Source organism: Phalacrocorax aristotelis, chromosome 3, assembly GCF_949628215.1.
Source record: "Phalacrocorax aristotelis chromosome 3, bGulAri2.1, whole genome shotgun sequence".
Taxonomy (NCBI): domain Eukaryota; kingdom Metazoa; phylum Chordata; class Aves; order Suliformes; family Phalacrocoracidae; genus Phalacrocorax; species Phalacrocorax aristotelis.
In genome coordinates, this window is record NC_134278.1 from 88,006,360 (window position 1) to 88,026,784 (window position 20,425).

Sequence of the window (20,425 nt, forward strand, 5' to 3'; positions counted from 1 at the left end):
ATTGAACTCTCCAGAAAACTTTCGGTAACAGAGAGGAGAAAAGAAGGGAAAAAACCTCAGAGACAAAATACAACAGCAAGGTCCAGATCCTCAAAGACTTAAAAATAGCTCTGAGGACTGGGCTCTGAGTTGGCAATAATGTTTCGGTGGAGAAGCTCTTCCTGCACATCCTGGCTTCTAGCTCAATTTCAGGCACAGAAAGGGATTTTCTAGGTGTTTGGGTTGTTGTAGGTTTAGTGGCTCGCTGATGACTTCTAGGTTTTTTTATTCCCTAATCCTACATGAGTGTTGTAGGCTGAGAGAGACATAATCCAGGCTCCTTGAATGAATCTCACAGAGTTTTGTTCTTAGACAGAAAATGAATTAGGTTAAGCAGGGATTAGAGGAGACACACCACATGCCCCCTTGGCCCTGTGCAATCACAATTCTTTATGTGTGAGCTGGGAAAAAAAATGTTCGTAAAAATTAATGGGTTTTCCAAAATTAAAAGAAAGTGATAATAAAAAGGAACTTTGGATGATTGGGAATGATTGGGGACATTCTCAAAATGTCAATCCCATGGCGCTGAACAGCCCTGGAGGTCCAGGGGAAAATATATCTAGGATGGAGCCAGCATCCATGGAAAGATGGAGGCTCAATGCCTGTGGGTGGGTCTGAGAATATCAAAACAAAGCTTTGCTGGGCAAAGAAGGGCTGATAGGGAGAGGATATCTTTAGACTGCAAAGATCATGAAGATTGCTTCATGAAGTATTTTAAAAACTGCAGTTGCAGTGGGTGGGCAGCGATGGCCCACAGGTCGTCTTCCTTAGCCCTGGCATTTCTGTGGCCCTGAGAGGCCTGAGGATCTGCCTGCCCTGCCTGCCGTGCTGGAGCCAGGCTTGCTGATCATGGAGCCTGATGCCTGCATTCTGGATATTCTATTTTAAGCAGCTTCCGTCAGAGGTGAGGAGTTGAAAGTTGCCATGCCGACAGGGAAATTTCAGGCCCTAAAATAGTCAAAACTTGCTCCTGCATCAAGCGAATGTGCATATGCTTCCTGCGAGGGATGTGAGGACCAAGCTAGGATGGCACAGGGAGGCTGTAAGGTTCCTTCCTATGCAGGGGGGAAACAACCCCCTTGAAAAAACATCTGTAGGATGCTTTCAGACTCCTTCCCTATAGGTATCTGGGTAAATTAAACAGCAGTAGGCAATAGACAGCAATGGGGTCATCCTAATGATCACAGCGTTAAAAAAACCCTGATTATTCCTGTTTTTACTATTATTGTCACTGTTAGAGATCTTAGCCTCCAGACCCTGATAAGAAATCCAGTCCTCAGTGTGAGACATGCAGAGCAGAGGAACAGAAACCGGGTGGTTTAGGAAGGAATATGCATTTCTCAGGGAGGTCTTGCACTGTGCTTATGGGGCAATAGTGGTCCGTCACAATGTAAAAGATTTGCAGCTACATGCTGGAGATGCCCAAGGGCGGCACTAAGCACCCAGCTGTGTCCTGCCAATCATGGACCTGAAGCCTCCTGTCATGCAGGACTAATAGGCTTGGTTTTGCATTTTCTTTTGCTGTTCAATCCAATTTGACCAAAGAGCCCAAAATATGGAATTTTTTTTTAAAAAAGTTCTTTAAAATGGGGGTAGCCCCTGCAGAGATGCCGAAACCACTAAAGCCAGTGACACAGATCTGCTGTTTGTTAGGATGTTTTGCCTCTTGCATGTGCTCAGGTGAGGGTATTCTCCAGCCTCACAGAAGCACAAATGCAAACACTGTTTAGCCACCCCTGAGAGAGAAGAAAATCAATTCACTTCACATCCTCAGAGCCAGACACACTCCTGACCCTAACAGGTGCAGGAGCATTTCTGTGGCTACCAGAAATGAACCCCAGCAGAGCCTGGGAGGCTTCTTGCCACGATGAGACTCAATGCACGTTTTGGCAGGGGGAAATCACAGCTTACCTTTGATTTCCTGAACTCTGCCTTTTTTTTCTCTCTCCCTTGCTCCTATTGTTTCTCCCTGCTTGCCCCTCCAGCTGATTGTCACTCCACAGTCCACGCTTACAGATGTAATTTCTTCTGATGCATGAATATTTCACAAGTGCTCCCTCCCAAGGGACGGTGCCTGCTGAGGAGGAGGAAGCCTCTGCGGGGATGAAATGATAGCAAATGACAATCTTAATGAAAGATGTCTTCTCCAAGGGTGTCTCTGCAGAGGAGCACACCATCCTGCAAGAGCTCCCAGCTCATCAGAGTATGCCCTGCTCTCCGGCTGCTTGAGTTGCCTTTGGCCACCACCTTTGGGTGGTGGATGTGTAAAGAAATACAACCTGGTCTTTTCCCAGGATACACCATCTCATAGGTTTGGAGATGTGTTGGGATGCTCTGATCTGAGTTCCTCATAAGACTGATGGAAATATCGTTCCTTCTGTAGGCGTACAATGGCATAACCCAGACAGCATCATGATGCTTGGGGTGAATTTTTTTTCACCTGATGCCCGGACAGAGGAAATTAATCACGTAATTCTCTCCATCCTGATACACATAAGTAGCTGATAATCAAAGCACATATCAAATCCAAACAACAAACTAAACATCTTTACCAGAGAAATGTGAACATGGCCCCACATTTCCTCATACCTCTGTATTTCCTTCCCCTCCCAATCTCCTTTCCCATCTCTTTTATATCTGCAGGGCACTAAGAGGGGATGGTCCCCAACATGTTTTCCCGGGCACTTATGGACCCCAGACCCATCCAAAGTTTTTCCAGGAAGGCCTCCTCTCCACTGGATCTCCCCCACTGTCCAGGACCTCTTGCTTCACACCGGCTTTCTCTGCACCACCGAGACTCAGGATGGTTGTGTGCATAAATATCTGCATCCTCAGTGGTATGTATATAGCTGTGTTTTTATAGCCCACTGTATGTATAGAGCTGCTGTACAGATTTCCTAGCTGTCTTAAATAGCTGAATGGTATGTCTTAGATACATCTTAGTTATTTATCCAAGTAGCAAGCACAGCCCATGTCTGAGCAGCGGCCGCAGTGCCGTCTGTCTTTCCAACAGTGGGTGGCACTATGCAATCAAAATAGCTTTGCTTCCCCTTTATTCCACTATCTTCATTTTTCAGCTGGGTGGGATTTGAGCCATGCGCTTTCAGAGGAGCAGGGAGCATGGGTTTCACACCAAAAGTGTCTCAAAGCCAAGGTTCATTGGAGGGAGACTCGTACAGCAAACTGGAGGGTGTTTCCCAAGGAAAATCAGAAATGGCAAAGTTACGCTGAAGGCTGAGCTTGGTTTGAGTTGTGGTCTTCATCCCTTTTTTTTTATTTAAGGAGGAAGAAGTGTGTATTAGGAAAAATCGAGTATGTTTGCTACTTTGTTGCCCTTTTTTCTTGTAAAACACAGAGAATAATTGCTGCTCCACTTTTTCAGCGTAGTGTTAATTTGTGACACTCTCTCTCCTACAAATAACTTTAAAATATTGAGACTCAGTGTTGTTACTCACTCTTGATAACAAGAGATGTGGAATTTGATTTGCATCTGTTGCAATAATTTTTCTTTGTGTTTCTCTTCTGTTACAGATGCAAGGGAAATACCCGGGTCTTGCTTTCATCAGCCCTAGGATTTTCTCATCAGCAGGGTCTCCCTAATTAGCTCCCATTGCAAATTGAACTGACCATAAGTGAACGACAGTGAAGTGGTGCGGTCCATGAGTCCATAAGCGATGGTACAATCAGGTTCATTGCTATGGGAAAGGACACAGAAATGTTTGCCCAGATTGCTAGGCTTGGCAGGAGCACAGAATGCCTCAGCCTGTATGAAAACAACGTTCTCAAAGAAATTAATAAAGTTTCTGTGATATTAGCAAACACTGAGCTGTATGGCAAACTGTATTTAAAAGCTGAATGTTACTTTTTACCTAAACTGCACCCTTGACAGGGAAACAGTGGAATGCTAAAGAAAACCTGTTCATGATAAAAATACAGAATCTCTTGACACCTCAAAGGAAGACCCGGGTTCAAGGTGGCCCATGCACCAGAGCAAAATCCAGTGTGTTGTGTTGGGTACATCCCAAAACAGAGTTTCTCAGGTGAAGGCTGGTGAATCATTTCCACGTGATACATTATACCAGGAGGTGTCAGTGTCTCCTGCCTCTACTCTGTGTACTTGCGAGGGGTTTAGGGTAAGAGCTGCTCAAAGTTTGCCACTGGGACTTGTGCTGGTGCTAGGATCTATTCGATGGAAAGTTGACCCTGCTTTAAGCAGAGGAATGGGACCAGCTTTCATCAGCAGCATGGTCCGTGGAGTAAAGCAGCAGTGTTTAGAGAGGTCAGCAGAGGAATGATGACTTCTGTTTGGCTCTTCGACTAGGACAGGAGTATATCCATATTTGTACAAGTCCTGGTTTCACCCTAAATGAAAACAACCCCTAAATAGGATGCTAGGAGCAAAATGCTGCTCACACTTTATGCCGGCAGCCCAAGTAATATGGTAACCTGCTGAAGTCAGGGTGATGGAGGGTCTGTAAAACAACAGTACATAGTCTCCCTGGCGGGTATTTTATCCAAGGGTCCTCCACTCTCTGTCACATCTTGGCCAGTTCAACTTCCCTGAGGTGGATGAAGACCCAAATAAGGAAACTGGAGCACAAACATTTTCAGAGCCAAAACAGTTTTGGGACCCTGGGAGTTGATGGTTGTGCCCACAACACCTCAGGCTCACTTTAGGAGACAGCCTGTGCCCAACCTGGCATGCTGACTGTATGGACGTAACCATCAGCAAGGATGTAAGTCATGCTGGGAAATACAACAAACAAAGCAAGTCTGAGAACTGGAAATGCTCATTGTCATGCAATGGGGTCTGTGCTGGCACTGGCAACCAGGAGGGCTGGGGGTGGCCCTGCCTTGGTGTGACATGGCACGAAGTTTCCCTCCACAGAGACAGTACCCCCAGGACCTCAGAAAGCTATAGTTCACCTTGGAGTTATGCAGAAACTAATTCTTCATTCTCCTAGAAGCTGTTTGGAGGAAGTTTCTGGGAGAATAACTGTGCTTCTTTTGTGGGCCAGGACTAGAGAAAAGGAGAATTTCAGAGCACGCGGAGACCTGGTCCATGCACGCAGGGGGAGCAGCAATGGACACCAAATTCCCCTGAAGTGCAGCAAAAGGCTGGGCAAGCATTCGCAGAGTTTATACAATCTGGTGGATGCTCTTTGCAGACCCCAAAAAAGCACTACACCAGCAAAGGATATGACCATGCCAGGGGGAGTACTGCTTTTTTCTACTTCCAGAGGAAACCTCTTTGGCAATTAAAAAGCACACTTCTCTTTTGCAGACCAGACTAGAGCAGGTGACTGGTGTCTCCAGGCACCACTATGTCCAGCTCAAGGGATGACGGCTCCTACAATGCCAGTCCATGACTAATCCCAATCACCTTCTGCTAACAGTGGGTGTCTCTGTGTGTCTCTTTTCACTGCTGTATCAAGGTCACACCCTGGTCTTCTTTATTTTACAGCAAATGACTCTGCGGACTTTACGCCAGCACTTCAGATTCTTTAGCTTGTGACCAGTGTGTTTACATTAGCTCACACAAACTAGGGGTTGGCTCAACCTGTTTGCTGAAGGTGATGCCATATGTTTTTGTGTAGCTCCAGCAAGGATCGTCTTACTGGGACCAGATGGGAAAACAAGGGGTTCTTTTCCCAGGGGAGATGTCTGGGTGTGAGAAAACACCAGTTTCCCCAAGGCATGCTGCCTTCGTGCATCCAAACCAGCAAAGACCTTAACACAATGTCAGCCTCCCTGCTCCCTTTTGCAGGAGTATGAAAAACATGGGCCTGATCTTCACCCTCTCCTTCACGGCATTTGTTCTGCTCAAATGGACAGTGCTTAGTAGCAGGGGAGCACCAAGTGACAACATCTGCTGTTGTGGGAGTTTCCGCTGGTGTGGTGTGGTTTTTCTGTTTGCTGGTAGAAAAGTCAAACTCTGCCCTCATGGTCAAATCTGTGAGTTTTTATGGAAAATCAGGCAAGGCAACAATGGTCCTGTCACCTCTGCCAGAGCCTGGGGGGCCAGTCTTTCCTAAAATCAGCCCCACAAGCTCCCCATCTTTCTTCCTTCAATGGGAGCAGAAGCTCAAGAGCTGTCCCTGCTGTCCCTTCCCATACAGCATATGCCCCAGTTCCTTGTCCTTTTGGTGGCAAAATTAAATTCTGCCTACGCAGCTGGAAAATGCCACGCTTTGCCCAGACTCGTGCCTGTCCAGTGCCCACGCAAGTTGCAATGCTCAGAAAGCCCCAAGACTGAAGCCCTTGGCTCAGACCTGTCCACCCAGCTTTGCTCTCCATCACTCCTCTTCCACAATCCAAGAGTGGAGGATTCGCAGCTCTGGCCTGAAGGACTTACTGTCAACAAGATGCCCTTTATGAAACAATTTCTGCCAGAGTCTTTTAATGAGAAGTGTTTTGCCATGTTTTATCTCGGTTGGATGCCTTGGTGGGACTGGTAGGAGGCTTGTTCCAGCGGGGCCTGAGTCTCGCCCATGAGCCAGAGGCTCTCAGAAGTGGCTTTGGCTTTTCTCAAATTGAGCTGCTTGTGACTCACAAACTTGTCTCTTGCTTACAGATGAGAGAGAAAGATAGAGGAAAGATGGGTAAATAGGCAGACTGGTGCACATTTCATCCTTGCAAATTGCTTTAGCTAAATCAGAGATGTTGCTAGTGGGCTTTTGACACACAATTCCTGCCTGCTCCTCAGTTAACCCTTCCCTGGGAGCAGAAAACGAGGGGATTTAATTTCCTCGCCAGGACTACAGCACAGTGCTAGGAAGGTGAAACAATCCGTTGGGCGTGTGTGCTGTGGGGGTCTGACAAGCAGCACGACTACATGAAATCGCTCCATCACAGCTCGCCGTGTGGCTGGCAGACCTCTGGGTCTGTCCAGAAACCCTTCACCAAAATCTGTAGCATTTCCCACCAACCCATCTGCCTGAGATCTGGAGGATGAAACGCTATGTGTGGTAACCAGCTGCTGGGAGGGCTAAGGACAGAGTCAGCAACGAGAGGTTGGGTAAAACTGTCTGGTGTCTCCTTCATGCTGGATACCTGCTTCACAAATGGTGGGCTATAAGCTGCCAGGAAATTACTTTAGAATATGTACAAGGCTAAAGGGGAATTGCCGCATTCCTGCTGGCTAAAAGAGAGCCAAGAGTACAGTTACACACCTGGTTGCAACAGTTTAATTATTAGAAACGTGAATTTCACCAAATGTATTTAGAAATAAAAGCTGTGTTTGTCAGTGAGGCTTCTGATACAACTACAAGAGAAGTTCCTAAGATATTTATGGGTTTTTCACTTTTGGAATTGTTTTACCTGGTGTTAATGAAAATCTAGGCACATATTTAGGAGTTCTCCCACTGCCAGTCAGAATTGCTTTCCATACAGCCCAGATCCTGGGGAAGGGCTCAGGGTCCTGAATACAACATTTCCCTATTTCAGAGTCATACCTGTATACCCTAAGTGTGTGAGTGTACCTTCACACAAATTAAGACATCCCTTATTTATCCAGTTCAGCCTCTTGTGAAATACTTCTACAAGATTCTGTGCATTTTCAGTCTAATTGCTCTGCATGTAAATACCTAATCTTGTTAAAACTGTTTAAATACGATTAGCCAATGCAATTATCCAATAATAGGACTGGTCCAAAAATTAAAAGCAGCAGAAAGAACAAGAGAGGGAAAAAAGAAAATTGAGGCATTTGCAACAGATTTTTTTTTTAGTTACTTTTGCTATTTGACACTATGGAGGGAACAACACTCTGAAGCTAGAAAAAGATTGGTTTCAAAGTGGAAAAAAAAAAACCCTGCCTTATCATCAGAATCCATTCCTTGAAAACAGTTTTCTATCTGAAAATGCTGACTCAGGGAAGATTTTTTGCTGTCTTCCTTGTCTCTTTAGTTGCCTGGAGGCACATGACAGATGGTGTTGCCTTGTTCCACATGAGCAGGATCAACAGTGATCAATGTCCTGCAAAGAAATATGCATCCAGAACCTGCTAGAGCTGGCTGGTGATGCTGTCCTGTGAAAGACGCTAAGCCCCAGTGACATCCTTGTGTTCCTGGGGGAATCATTTGGGGATAAAGTGGGAACCTTGCACCAGGTCTGCAGGCAAATGCTGTACTGTGCACACCAGCATCTCAAAGCCTTGCATGCTTCCTTGCCCAAAATAGTCCTTCCAAGAACAGCCAATGGTCACTGCCTCAGTCTTCACTGACAGGCCCTGAGGTCAAGGGCTATTGAGAAACTCAGTCCTTTCCTTCATGTTTGGTTCATTTTCTGCACCATGTGAACAGGCACATTAAACCTTCAGACACCAAATCAACACAACACTCCCACCTCAGTAATGGAGGTTATAAGCCAGCTGAACAAGTCAAGGCTTACTTCTATGCATTCACTTTTCATTCTTCATTCGACTAATTAAGCAAGAAACCTGGGTCATAAATTAATATGATTAAAACTAATGAAGCAGTGTAGGGTACACCCTTAACTGTGCAGATCATAGGTCACTCTGTTTGTACTTGTTTGCTTAGCCCACTCTGGACAAAGTCCTGGCAGATTTTGAGCATTTAATTGTCAACTCTTCATTTTTTATGGTTCACTGCTTGCAAGCCCGCAGATTGTGCAGACATTGAGAGACAAAGGGCCAAATCCTGCCCCATCCTGCCCCACTGGGAATGAACTGAATCAACAGGATCGGTGAGCGTGCCACCGAGCATGGGACATGGATGTGCCTGGCTGCTTGCACTGCACTTTGGATTGAGCAGAAGTAGAAGGCAGCAGTGTTTTATCACAGAGGAATTTCCTGCCTTGCAAGACCCACAGTACTGACCTCCTGTCCTCATCCGCTTCATGTTTTCAGCTCAGGCTGCATCTCGCAACTTGCCCTGAGCACTTCCTCTGGCTGTTTCTGGCTGGGGGTAAGGGGTGGCCAGCCTCTAGTCATGGGGCTTATGGCCATAGCTCATCCTTGTGCAGGGCCTGGAGTACCCTGGCCGCTCCTCTTTCTTTCTGCTCAGCACCAGATCATTAGGGGACTGAGTACCACCCCGCCACCAGTTGCATTTATGTGCTGCAGCACCAGATGTATCTGTTCTCTCCCTGGCAGCGCACATGGTCCCCTGGAGGAGAACTGATAAGAACCCAACCATTTAATTTTGGGGAGGGAAACCAGGGAGATCAAAGTGACCTGCACTCCTGCCTCAGACGCATGTCTCCTGGCCATGCTGGTGCGAAAATGCCATGAGGCTTTTGCAAGCAGATTTCTCGCCTCTTCATTAGCAGGGCCCAGCTGAACATCTTTCCGCCTCATTAGGAGCTGTGGCCCCTGCACAGGTAAGTCAGGATTCAGGACAGATGCAGGGACAGCCAAACTCCAAACAGCAGTGTTTTTCTGTGCCCCAAGGGCATAGGTGAGACAGTGCATCTGCTGGCTTGAAGTGGATATTGTTAATGGAATTTGGGATTCCTTTCAGATTAAGCATCATGCAGCACTCACAAGGCTCCACTTAGCTGACATGTCTGAGCTCTGCCTGAAAATCTGATTTCCCTGTCATTACTTCTAAAGCTGTGTTTGCCCCTCCTTTCTTTTTTGATTCTTTTCATCCTGCCAGTTGTAACATGCACCTCCCTGTTATGTTCTTCAGATGTACTGCTCTGTTTTTACTTGAACTAAATAATTGTCTGTGCTCTTTTCTCCCCCTTTCCCAGTATTGGCCCTTTCCCCAAATTCCTGGCACAGGCAGTTTGTTTTCTATGGTTTTGCTTCAGCTCAGCTTGGTTATTGAATGTGCTTTCTTCTTTCCAGAGAGACTCCTGATCCAGCCCCTGGGCTGTTTTTCCAACACATTAAGTGTTTCCATGTCTTTACTCTCCTCCACTCCAAGAGATTTAGTTTTATCCTTTAAAAAAGTAGCAGTAACCTTTTACATCTCTACTTCTGCCCATCTTCTAAGGACACAAGGTGTACTTAATGGTGGGTGTGTGTATATCTACCTGTTGATTCCCTCATAAATGAATCCATTGGCCAAATTTAATGAAGGTGGACAGAGAGTTAGGGGCTCAAAGACTTCAGATTCTGAAAAGTCTCGTGAGTATGTGTGAGTGAGCAGACAAGGAAGATGCTCTGTGTTCCCTAACCAAAGGGCAGAATAGCTACTGTGTTTCTGGGGGGAAAAGCTCAAAAATATAACCCAATATACCCCAAGGGCGCCAGATCCAAAGGGAAATGCAGAACATGCACTTATTTTTCTTTTAAACCCTGTGCTTTTTAAACCATAAAGTCTTGTGGTTTTTGAGGGACCAAATTCATTACTTTTAAACCCTTGGGTATGAAGGCAGTGATGTTGGGGTCTCCTTGCAGCCAAGAGTAGTCAACAGACCATCGCAACCCCACGAGGGTACCGCCTTGCCTCCTCCTCTGTGCTGGTTCCCTGGCAAGCCATTCCTAGAGGCAGGAAAGCAGTGCTCCCAGCCTGCAGCTATGCTGTTGCCTCTGAATATGTGGTACAGGTCCAGGGAGGGGACAGCATGGGAAAAAGCAGATCAAAGAGCTGGATGTACTGGGTAAGCTTGGCAAGTTGCTTTACCTCCCTATGCCTCTGCTTCTCTTATCCTGCAGAAACCCTGGCTGTCAGGACTTTTCCCTGCCACATCTGTACAGTACCTACCACTACAGTGTTCCCACCAGGTTGTGCCCTGCACCGAGGGACTGCATTGGGTCCTAAAAAGTAATAGTTATAGGCAGAACAATCTCATTCAAGAGCCATAGTATCAGCATCACCGTAGAGAGCAAAGAGGGTAGGCTGGCTTGTAGGAGGTATTTCTTGGGACCTTTGTTCCCTGGATCTGTGTCCCTTGGCTAGGGTTTGTCTCACAGGCACTCTTCCCAAACAGCTCCAAAAGCTGAGATGGGGAAAAGGAAAGGCATGGAAGAGCAGTTGGGAACAGAAGATAGAAACTGGGAGACATAAAGCAGGAGACAGCTCTCCTGTCTTTCAGAACAGGTAGCTGCTGACTCAGGGCAAAGTATTCCCATTTGAAGACCAAAAAGCTTCTATAGCCCCAGCCTGCTGCATGCACAGACCCTCCACAAGCAGCTGGCACGGTTGGTATTGCTGGTAGGTCGGTGTTGCTCCCGCTGAGGAGCACAGCTGAAAACAGTCACATTTGCTTCCTTCAGGAGTTCAAGTCAGTCCCTGTAAGGTCTGTTAATTTAAGAAGAACTTCTCCAGGGTATGTATTTGCCTTCCTTCCTAATTGTATTTGGCCGTGATATGGGTGTTTTATCTACAGTTCCCACATGAAGAAACCCCCTTAGCTGTAACCCAGCTTCTCCCTCCCTGCAGAGAGCTATTTACAGAATTTCAACGAGTAGGTCTGAAATTACTCCATGTCCAGGATCACCAGTGCCAAAGGAAGGAGATGGGGGTCTTTGCAAAGGGCTTTAATAATCTTCCTGTTGCTCTGGCTGGCAGCTTTCGGCATGTGTCCCACATTCTTCAGTAGCCCTTTCCTTAGCAATGAATAGGCTTTTAACGTGCCCACATAATGGTTTCTTTTCCTGTGACACTCAGAAAAAGCTTTCAGCCTGCTCCAGCTGCTGCTTCTGCTGCCTCTCCTTACCCACCAGAAAGATGCAGTGGCTCTGCTCAGCATATCCTCTGCTGCTATTAGACCCACTCTTTTACCTCTGAAAAGAGGTGGCATGTGAGCATGGGGTGGAGAATGGCTTTGTCTCTGTTTGTTTTTCTTAAAGCTCCTTTGCAAGCTGGGGGTTACAAGGCTGAGTTAGGACCTCTTCGCCCCCCCGAAGAAGCACATGTGCCCTGCAGGTCAGCAGCTTCGCTGCAGGATCAGAGGGTTTCAGCCTGGGGTTGCCACCCTGCTCTGTGGCCACACTATGCCAGAGACCAAACTTGCACTCCCTGATGCAGGAGGTCTTGGCTCTGATTTAAGGCAAGGGGAAAGTGTATGCTCCTCCCACCTTGTTTTCCTCATCTTAATTCCCAGCAGGACTGTTACTCCAAAACCTGCAGTGACAGGACTTTTACACTGCCACAGTAGTGTATAATCTACTTTGCATGGGTATGTTGTTGTTTGAGTTTTTTGGATTTGATAATGATGCTACTTAATTAGGGAGGCAAAACTGCTTTAGTTCAGGCTAATAAAAGGGTCTTTGGACCTCCCAGTAGTTATCTACACTAGCAGGTACCCCAGACAGCTTTGAAAACTGTACAATAAATAACATAAGTTCAGATTGTCAAAGCCTTTGAGATCAATGAGAATTACAAATCCCCAGAAAAACATTAGGTACCTATGTACTGTTCTAGGTCTGGCCAAGAAACGCACTTGAAACTGTGGACTTCGGCAGCAAACACATTACAGGAGGAAAGGGAGAGAGTGGCAGTGCAACAGGCTGCTGTGTCTTCTCAAGAATTTGAGGTTATTTTCATACTAACCTGAAGTCTCATTACAGAAGTTTCTGTTTCCCCTTTCTCTTAACTTTGTTTTTTTAGTTCACTGCCAGGAAAGCATTATGTGTTTACCATTTTCCTTATGCATGTGTGACTCCCCCACCTTTCCACATATTTCTATGTAGCTTTTCAGGATTAAAGAGAAAATTTACATTCCCTCTTTCTCTGATATTAGGACCACTACTTTGTGATTCACATGGAGAGTTGGGACAACAGTAGACACAAGGTAAGTTTTAGCCTACTTCCTAAAAATTGTACATTGGCACAGGTACTGGGAGATGTGTATGTATGTGGCTCCATCTTTCCATCCCTCATTAATAGCTCTTGATTCCAGCATGCCATTTCCCTGAAATTTTACCAAAGGGTGAAGATCTCATAGGAAGAGTATTTCTGTGAGTTTCATACAGGTAGGTAGGTTGGCAGAAGAGAAACCTCCGCTGAGAGGCTGAAATTACCTCTGAGCAGAAATCCCAGGACTCACGGCCTTGGAGACCTACAGCCTCATTAAATGGTTTGGTCTTAGGTATCTCCTGGGCCTGAATGCCAAATTCCTTTCATCACAAAGAAGGGAATTGCACTTGGTGGCTGAACAGCAGCCTTGGAAGGCAGAGGCAAAGAAGCTGTAACACTTTCCTAAATCTGTATTTCACGTATATAGCAAACACAGCAAGGTTGTAGTGGTTTGATACTTTACACATGTGGTTAACAGACCCACGTGGTGAATCAACCAAGTCAGAACACATTGCTGGCCAGCTGCCATCTTCTGCAGTAGGTCAGATGCAGTTCTTGTAGGTACCTGACTCTCACTGCCCTAAAAGATGTATATGGTCCTGGGATCTTGGCATAAATGACCAAACACTTATTTTCTTCAACAGTCTCCACCTCTTATGCCAATCAGGTATAAACTTAATTTTTCAGGGTGGAGGGGAAGGCTCCACGCTGACCAGACATAAACATTATTTTGGACACCCCCTGATGATGAAGTACAGCTGTTATAATAAGACCGCATCTGACAATCGCAGGAAAAGTGGTGCGGTGCTAAAATAATAGTCTGAAAATGGAAGTACCTGCTTTCTCCTTGGCACTTTTACTGCTGTTACAACATTACAGCAACACGTGCACACACACACACACACAGAGAGCAATTGCTCTTTGCTCTAAGCTGGTTACTTTTCTGCCTAACCCATACACAGCCATCAGGGGCCTTGTAAGTACTGGCCATGCTTCAGTCTGCGGCCATGGACCTTGGCAGCAGTGCATATAGCAGTGTTACTGCTGAAGCACAGCGTCGAGTAGGGAAACGACTTCTCTGGTCATAATGGGCTGCCTTCTTTAGCTCCTGCCTGCTGACTCTTGCTGCCTTGGCTGTAGCTAGCAGGGGAGAGAGGAGTTCCCACCTATCATCAGATTCTGCCATACTCTTGCGCTGTGGTCTCAAGGGGTACAGAAGAACCAGGAAAGATGCAGAGGGTGACAAAAACATGTGGTGAGCTCTGTAAGGAACTAACAACATCTCTGGAAAAGAGGTGACAGCGTTCAAAAAACCAGCAGACAAATCTGCAGGAGAAGAATGTATGGAAGGCTTTTAAATCCAAAGGACTGCCCCTGGAAACATCTGAGCTGCAGATTGTTGGACACTTGGAAAGTATTCTCAGAAAATATCACATGTTCATGCTTTGCTTATTCTTATGTTCTTTCTTTCCAGAATGACTGTTCTTAAGATATTTTGCTGCTCTTTTTGCATGGCAGCAAGGATCTCTAAAGCTGCAGTTACTTCTCAGAGACCTGTTTGGTCCACAAGTTTGCTCCCACAGCCCCTTGGTGTGGCCATTGTCACATCTGCAGCAAGCTGGGGGCATGGGAAGACATCCTCACAGGCTAGTGGGCAAAGGGCAGCTGCATGGTCCCCTACATTCCCTGACAGAACCTTTACCACTCCTGTTTGCTGTCATCGCAGTTTACTGTCACCCATAATCAGGGATACGGTATTCATTGTCATACTGTAATCAGGGATGAAATGTGTAAGGATAGAGATTCCCCTTGCTGCTTCTAGCCACTGAATCACAACCAACATTCAGATATTGCTTGTGCTTTTTTTCTCCCCAACATAGCTTTTTGTACCTTTTTTTTTTATTTCCATACAGCTGATGCAAATCAAGATGTGCTTTGCTTCTGTATTAGTCCTTGAATGCCAGGCAAATCCTCAGCTGTCTAACTTACCTGCCTCCTGCCACCCACGAGGTGCTTTATCAACACAAAACCATGGAGAAAATCAGCAGGGACTTCTACCTGGGGCACTCACAGGTTCGTCATTGAAGCATGTTTCCCATAGTTGAAACCCTCTGCTTATTTCCCTTGCTTCTTCGGTAGCAAAGCTTCACTGTGAGAGATCACACAACTTGTTTTCAGATCAGCCCAGCTTGTTTTGAAAAGCCTGACCCTGCATTTCCCCTGCCAGCTAGAGGCAATGTCCCCTGCTAGGACAGGATGTCACACATCCAAGATCTTGAACATCTGTGCTTGTTCTTCCCCTTTTTTCCTGCTTTTCCCTGCTTTAGCTTCAAAGAAACATCTCAGGGAGACCCTACAAAGAAGAAAGTGCTGTTATTCTTGGGAGGGGAGTCGGGGACCTTCTTTTCCAGCATGTACGCATTTGTTTTTCTTCATGTTTGTACATTATTATGGTTTTGAAAAAGGGGACAACACACCCAGTTTTAAATTTACTCCTGTCTCAATTTGACTTTGTTTCCAGAGCCACTCAAAGGAGCCCTAGTGTAAACAAGGTGTGTGTGTGTGGGTATTATTCTATATTTTTCATCTTCTTGCTGGTAAAATTGCATGTGCCTTTGGAGGATAAAGTTAAATATTTACTCTAGGTCAACCATCCCTGTCTGCAGAGTTTATATTTTGTTGGAGTTTGGGCAAGGAAGTGGTATTTGCAAAATTCCTTGCTTGCCTCTGTTATTAGAAAATGCACTCACAAAGGCCTTTTTTTTAATCTTCGAAATATTTTTGGTCAGGTGTGAGAACTTACCTAGCCTGGAGAGATGGTGAATCCATGTGTGATGATGTGGTAGGATTGTGTTTGGAACTGGGTTATTTCAGTTGCTAGCCAGGAACCTGTGCGCAGCAGCACCTGAGTAATATTCTCGAGATCTGGCATCACTGAGGGGTTTTTACTCCATGGTTTCAGATATCTTGGAATCAGGCTCATTCTGATAAGTGGAGGTGGCTGCATGTGGTTTGCTGGTCCTGCATCCAGCTTGCAGTAGAGCGAGCAGGCCAGTGGCACTGGGAAGAGCTGAGGGCCACACTTCATGTTCCTCCCACAGGCGGGCAGAGAGCATTTCTGTCACGGGGCTGGAGTCTGTCCAAACTGCTTGGCATCCCAGGCCCAACAAAGCCTTCTTGCCAAGCTAAAGTCTGCATACCAAGGAAGTGCTCTAGGCCTTCCTGCCTCAGCCAGCATGCTGTGGCTCTTCTGAGGACTTCATTTTGCCTGGTGGAAAACAAGCTCTCTCCCACATGCTTTTAATGTATTCTCCTCAGAAAAAGGCCACTCTGTAATACAGCCCCTTGGGACACTGCAGGCTGTCCAGAACATCTCCGTCGGGATGTTGAGGAGTGCCTTTATTCAAGCTTCTCTTGAAAAACGCAAATATAAATTAACCCAACCCTTTCCTGCCCTCTTCCCTTTCATCTTGTTCACTCCAATGCCCAACATGACTTTTAGGTGTCACTCTAAACTACTTCAAATCAAAGCAGTCACGAGAGATAGACTGATTGATGATATCTTTCTAAGCCTGCAGAGGTTTCTGTCAGGTCTCCCAAGAACAGAGGGTAAACAGCAGCCAGAACCAAGGAAGCTCCTGAAAGCCACAGATGACCTTGATGGTCTTACAAAGAGGGAGATTGCGACAGGAAGACAAAGGGAAGCGGAGGTGGCATGATGAGAGTTCACTGCACTCCTGCACACAGCTGGTATGTGGTTTTGTAGGAAACATGGCCTGAGGGCTACTCTAACCTGTGCCCAGAGGGCATGTGTCAGGTGTGAGACTCAAGGAGCTGCAAACATCTCTTTGAAAGCCTCCTCTCCTCCCCTAGCAAAGAAACTTAAGTCATATTTCTCAGACTTTGTGTTGACCTTCCTTAGGTGTGGAAAACCTTCTCTGTTTCTTATGGGCTTTTCCATCCACTGAAACCAATATCACTGGAGCACTTTTGTGCCAGCAACTTAATATGTGTTGATGTGACCCTAAGAATGATGGAGAAAACACCCACCAGATGGGTTTATTACCATCACAGATTATGAAAAGCTAAGGGTATAGCAATTGCCACTGTATTTCATGGTCTTTGCTCTTTCAGAAACATTTCTTACATGTAGTCTATTATGCTTGTGCTTCATGGTAGTACATAATAATACCTAACATATGCAGTAGGATAGATGGATACTATGAAGTAATGCAGAGCCAATTCCACCTGTTTTGTTTTTTTTTTTTTCACAAAAACAAAAATCACAAGGCAGAAGCTGTCTTTAATACCTTAATTTCTGGCTGGGATGAGCTGCACCATGCAGTTAATAGTCAAATATGACTTCCTCCAGAAATCACAGCTGTTGGTCTCCAGAGGTTTCATTTTATTACAGAGGCCACCATGAAGTTCAGAGCTAGCTGCAGATGTGGGTGTCCTCAGGGCCAGGGTACATTTATACTTTGGAGGTCAGGGCAGAAAAAAAGTAGGACACAGTTCAGGTACCAGGTTAAATGTCCTCTGAGAAGCAAAAAATCATCTTGAGTTAGTAATGTTGGGTGAGTGTAATGTATACAGAAGTCACAGAGGGAGGAGAACAATAATTTTCTATTATATTGTTGTACAGTCTGGTTTTGGTGAGACCTGTCAGGGGCAGGGGCATCACACGACAGAAATTACCTGAAACCTGGGTATCTGAAAGCCATTGTCTAGGTCTTCTCTATACTCAGTGAAGCATGGTAGATAGCCCCATGGGAATTTCATCTCATCTGCCTCAGACACATGTTTTAAAAGGGGGTGACATTCTCTATATCTCTATTGGCTATGGAGAAAGCAAGAACTAGACATTAAATTTCTAGGTGGCAACAGCTAGATTACATAGATCCCATCCTAAGTGTCCATCCCACTGACTTGCAGCATCATTGTGGTGCAGGTTAACAGCGGGAATGGATGAGGAGTATGAAAAAGGAACTGAAAGCCTTTCCTCAGAGAGGTCTTGATATTAACTTCCCTCAAAAAGCAGGACCTCCTCTGAGGGAAATGGCTTGAAACAATTCCTGTACTCTACTTGCTTTGTGCTGAAACATAGAGGAAAAGGACCTGATTCCCTTACAGCCATCAAGATTTTTCCTTCCCTTCAGTTAGGCTGGAATTTCAAATACCCACCATCAAAAAATTATATCAAGCAGAATTTGACTGGAAATCAGCAGGACCTCTTCCTTCTTGGGCCAGTGGTGAAAACTATGTTGGCTGATTCCTCACTGAAAGCAAAAGGATTTTTAAAATTTTATTTTAAAGGAACTGGAATTTTTTCTGGTTTGTTTGTTTGTTGTTGCCTGTTTATGATGCCTCTGCTGATTTCTGGAGGAAGCACTCTAGCCCTGTGCAGGTGAAAGTCATCTAATACAAAAATATTCTTCAAGTCACAATAGGGAAATTTAAAAACCCTAATTTAGAAGCACCAGCAGGGTGGATGTTGGAAACATGCAGACTCACTCACTGGAAATCTCCCAAGATCTACAAGTGCTGAAATGGAAACATGACACAACAGATCAGTCAATGGTTACTACTGAGTAAGTTAGCGGGCTTCAGAGTTGATCACTGCAGCCACCCATGAACCCTCACAGGGTGTGGAAAAACAGTTATCTTTGCCTAGAATATCTTTGGGATGATGTCCATTCATATGGTGGGAGGTTCACATGCTCTGTTGTCTTCTTCTTGGCAAAAGCCTTGTCATTTGAAGATATGTTAAGAGAGGGATAACTGTTTGGATCAGCGTTTAAATCAGAAAATCAGGAGGGGGAAAAAGGGAGGGGAAATTGGGAATCTGAATTCTCATTGTGTCATTGACCAGGAAGGTTGACACAAGCATCCCTACATCAAGGTGTTCTTCATGAAGGGTTGGCTATGACCAACCAGCCTTAGCATTGGTTGAAAAACATGCAGTAGCATCTATGATTTTGGAAGTGTGTGTTCCTGCAGGTCACCTGCTGTTCTTGCAGCGCTGCTCTGAGCAAAGCCAACCCTGCAAGGACGTAGGGAGATCCTCCAGGAGAGAAGGAGCCTACTGTTGTTTCATGTGGTGGAAAAGGCTCTATTTTAACTCTTGCGCTGGTGTCGTACATGTGCTGCTACAGATAAGTTTTCCAATTCAATACGTACTTCTTGCTCACACTTCCCTGAATTTCTTCCCTTGTTTTTCAGTTCGCATATAGGAACAGCATTTCTGCTCATTGTTTGGTTTAGAATCTTTCTCAATTGAAATGGAGAATAAAGCTTCTGTATTTTTGTATTTATTTTATAATTTTCTGTTGTCCTTTCTTTTCTTCTTTTCTCTTCCCCTTTTCACTGGTAAATGGAAAGAAAAAAGGGTGAGACCAGGAAAGAACATCAGGGAAAAAATGCAAGGGAAAAATGAAGCATGATGTTTTCATGAGGAATACTCTCAAAATATTAATTAAAAATACATTTTAGAAATACTTCTGATGGGGAAAGAAAATTTATTTTGGAGGGTTAATTGTTTAATATTCACAAACCTCTTCACAAAAAAATTCAAAACAGATTTTAAAAGACCCATGTAGCTTTTTGATCCTTTTGAGGTTGGTGGAATTGAATGTCTTTGAACGTGTTTGCAGACACTTGCTTTCCTGTTTAGTTTAGTCCCTGTTTCCTCTCTCTGCTTATCCGAATTTGGTGGAACATTCATTCCCAGACTTACAAACCAAGTGTTCTTCAAAGGGAAAGCTATGAGGAAGAAAACTATAAAATCTGTAAGAATACACCTGGTACCCTGAGTCAAATTTTGGTGCAAGAGCAAGGTGTGAGTCAAGGCTTTGCCTTGAGTTCTGAGGTGGGTGGTGGTGGATGCAGTTGCTCGGTGTTATTGTTACCTATTTAGATGGAAGCAATTTCCAGGAGCTCCAGCCATGGCGTAGGGATCTTTGGGTATATCCACAAGGCTGGAATGCAGAAAAGAGTCTTATTAAATTGGGATTATTGCCCCATCACGCCCTGTCAGTCTCTTTAATTAGTCCTCAAATTAGTCTACTCAGAAAGTAAGTGTGTGGCTGGTGGTTTTCACAGCACATTTTCTGCTAGGCTGTGCTTTGCTGATGTCAATGGAATGAACTGAAATGAAGCCCCTTCTAAAATTCAAACATCAGCGGAAGCTCACGCAACTGGCTCTGTGAGCAAACACAACAATACTGTACCTCCAAGGCCCTTGTAGATTTGAAAGCCCTGGGTGTCCTTTATCAGCCCCTTGTACTGTCAGACACATCATCTTCTTGTCTGAAAACCTGCTTGTGTGATCAGGCATGGGTTTCAGCCCAGTTCCTTGAAGAAGTATGCTTGTAGCCCATGGGTCCGTGCCACCCTGCCACTGATAAGCCTGTGGACCTGCTGGACAGCTTTGACTGTGGGGACGAGGGCACAGCTACAACCTGTCCTGGTGAGGACGATGGCTCCTGCCTCTTTGAGAGGGTCATGTGTGAACCATGGGGATACTGAGGGAGACACTGAGGAGACATGTGTAAACTGTGGGGACACTGACAGGATGTGTGTAAATGATGGGGACACTGAGGGGACATGTGTGAGCTGTGGTGACACTGATGGGCACATGTGTGAACCATGGGGACACTGAGGGGGTGTGTATGAGC

At 45.4% G+C, this 20,425-nt stretch overlaps 1 protein-coding gene across 1 annotated transcript in view; it reads left to right on the forward strand.

Moving 5' to 3' along the window:
- The window catches only part of ACTR2 (actin related protein 2), a 516,258-nt gene that overhangs the window by 369,853 nt on the left and 125,980 nt on the right, over positions 1 to 20,425 (forward strand). The gene's annotated exons all lie outside the window — the stretch shown is intronic.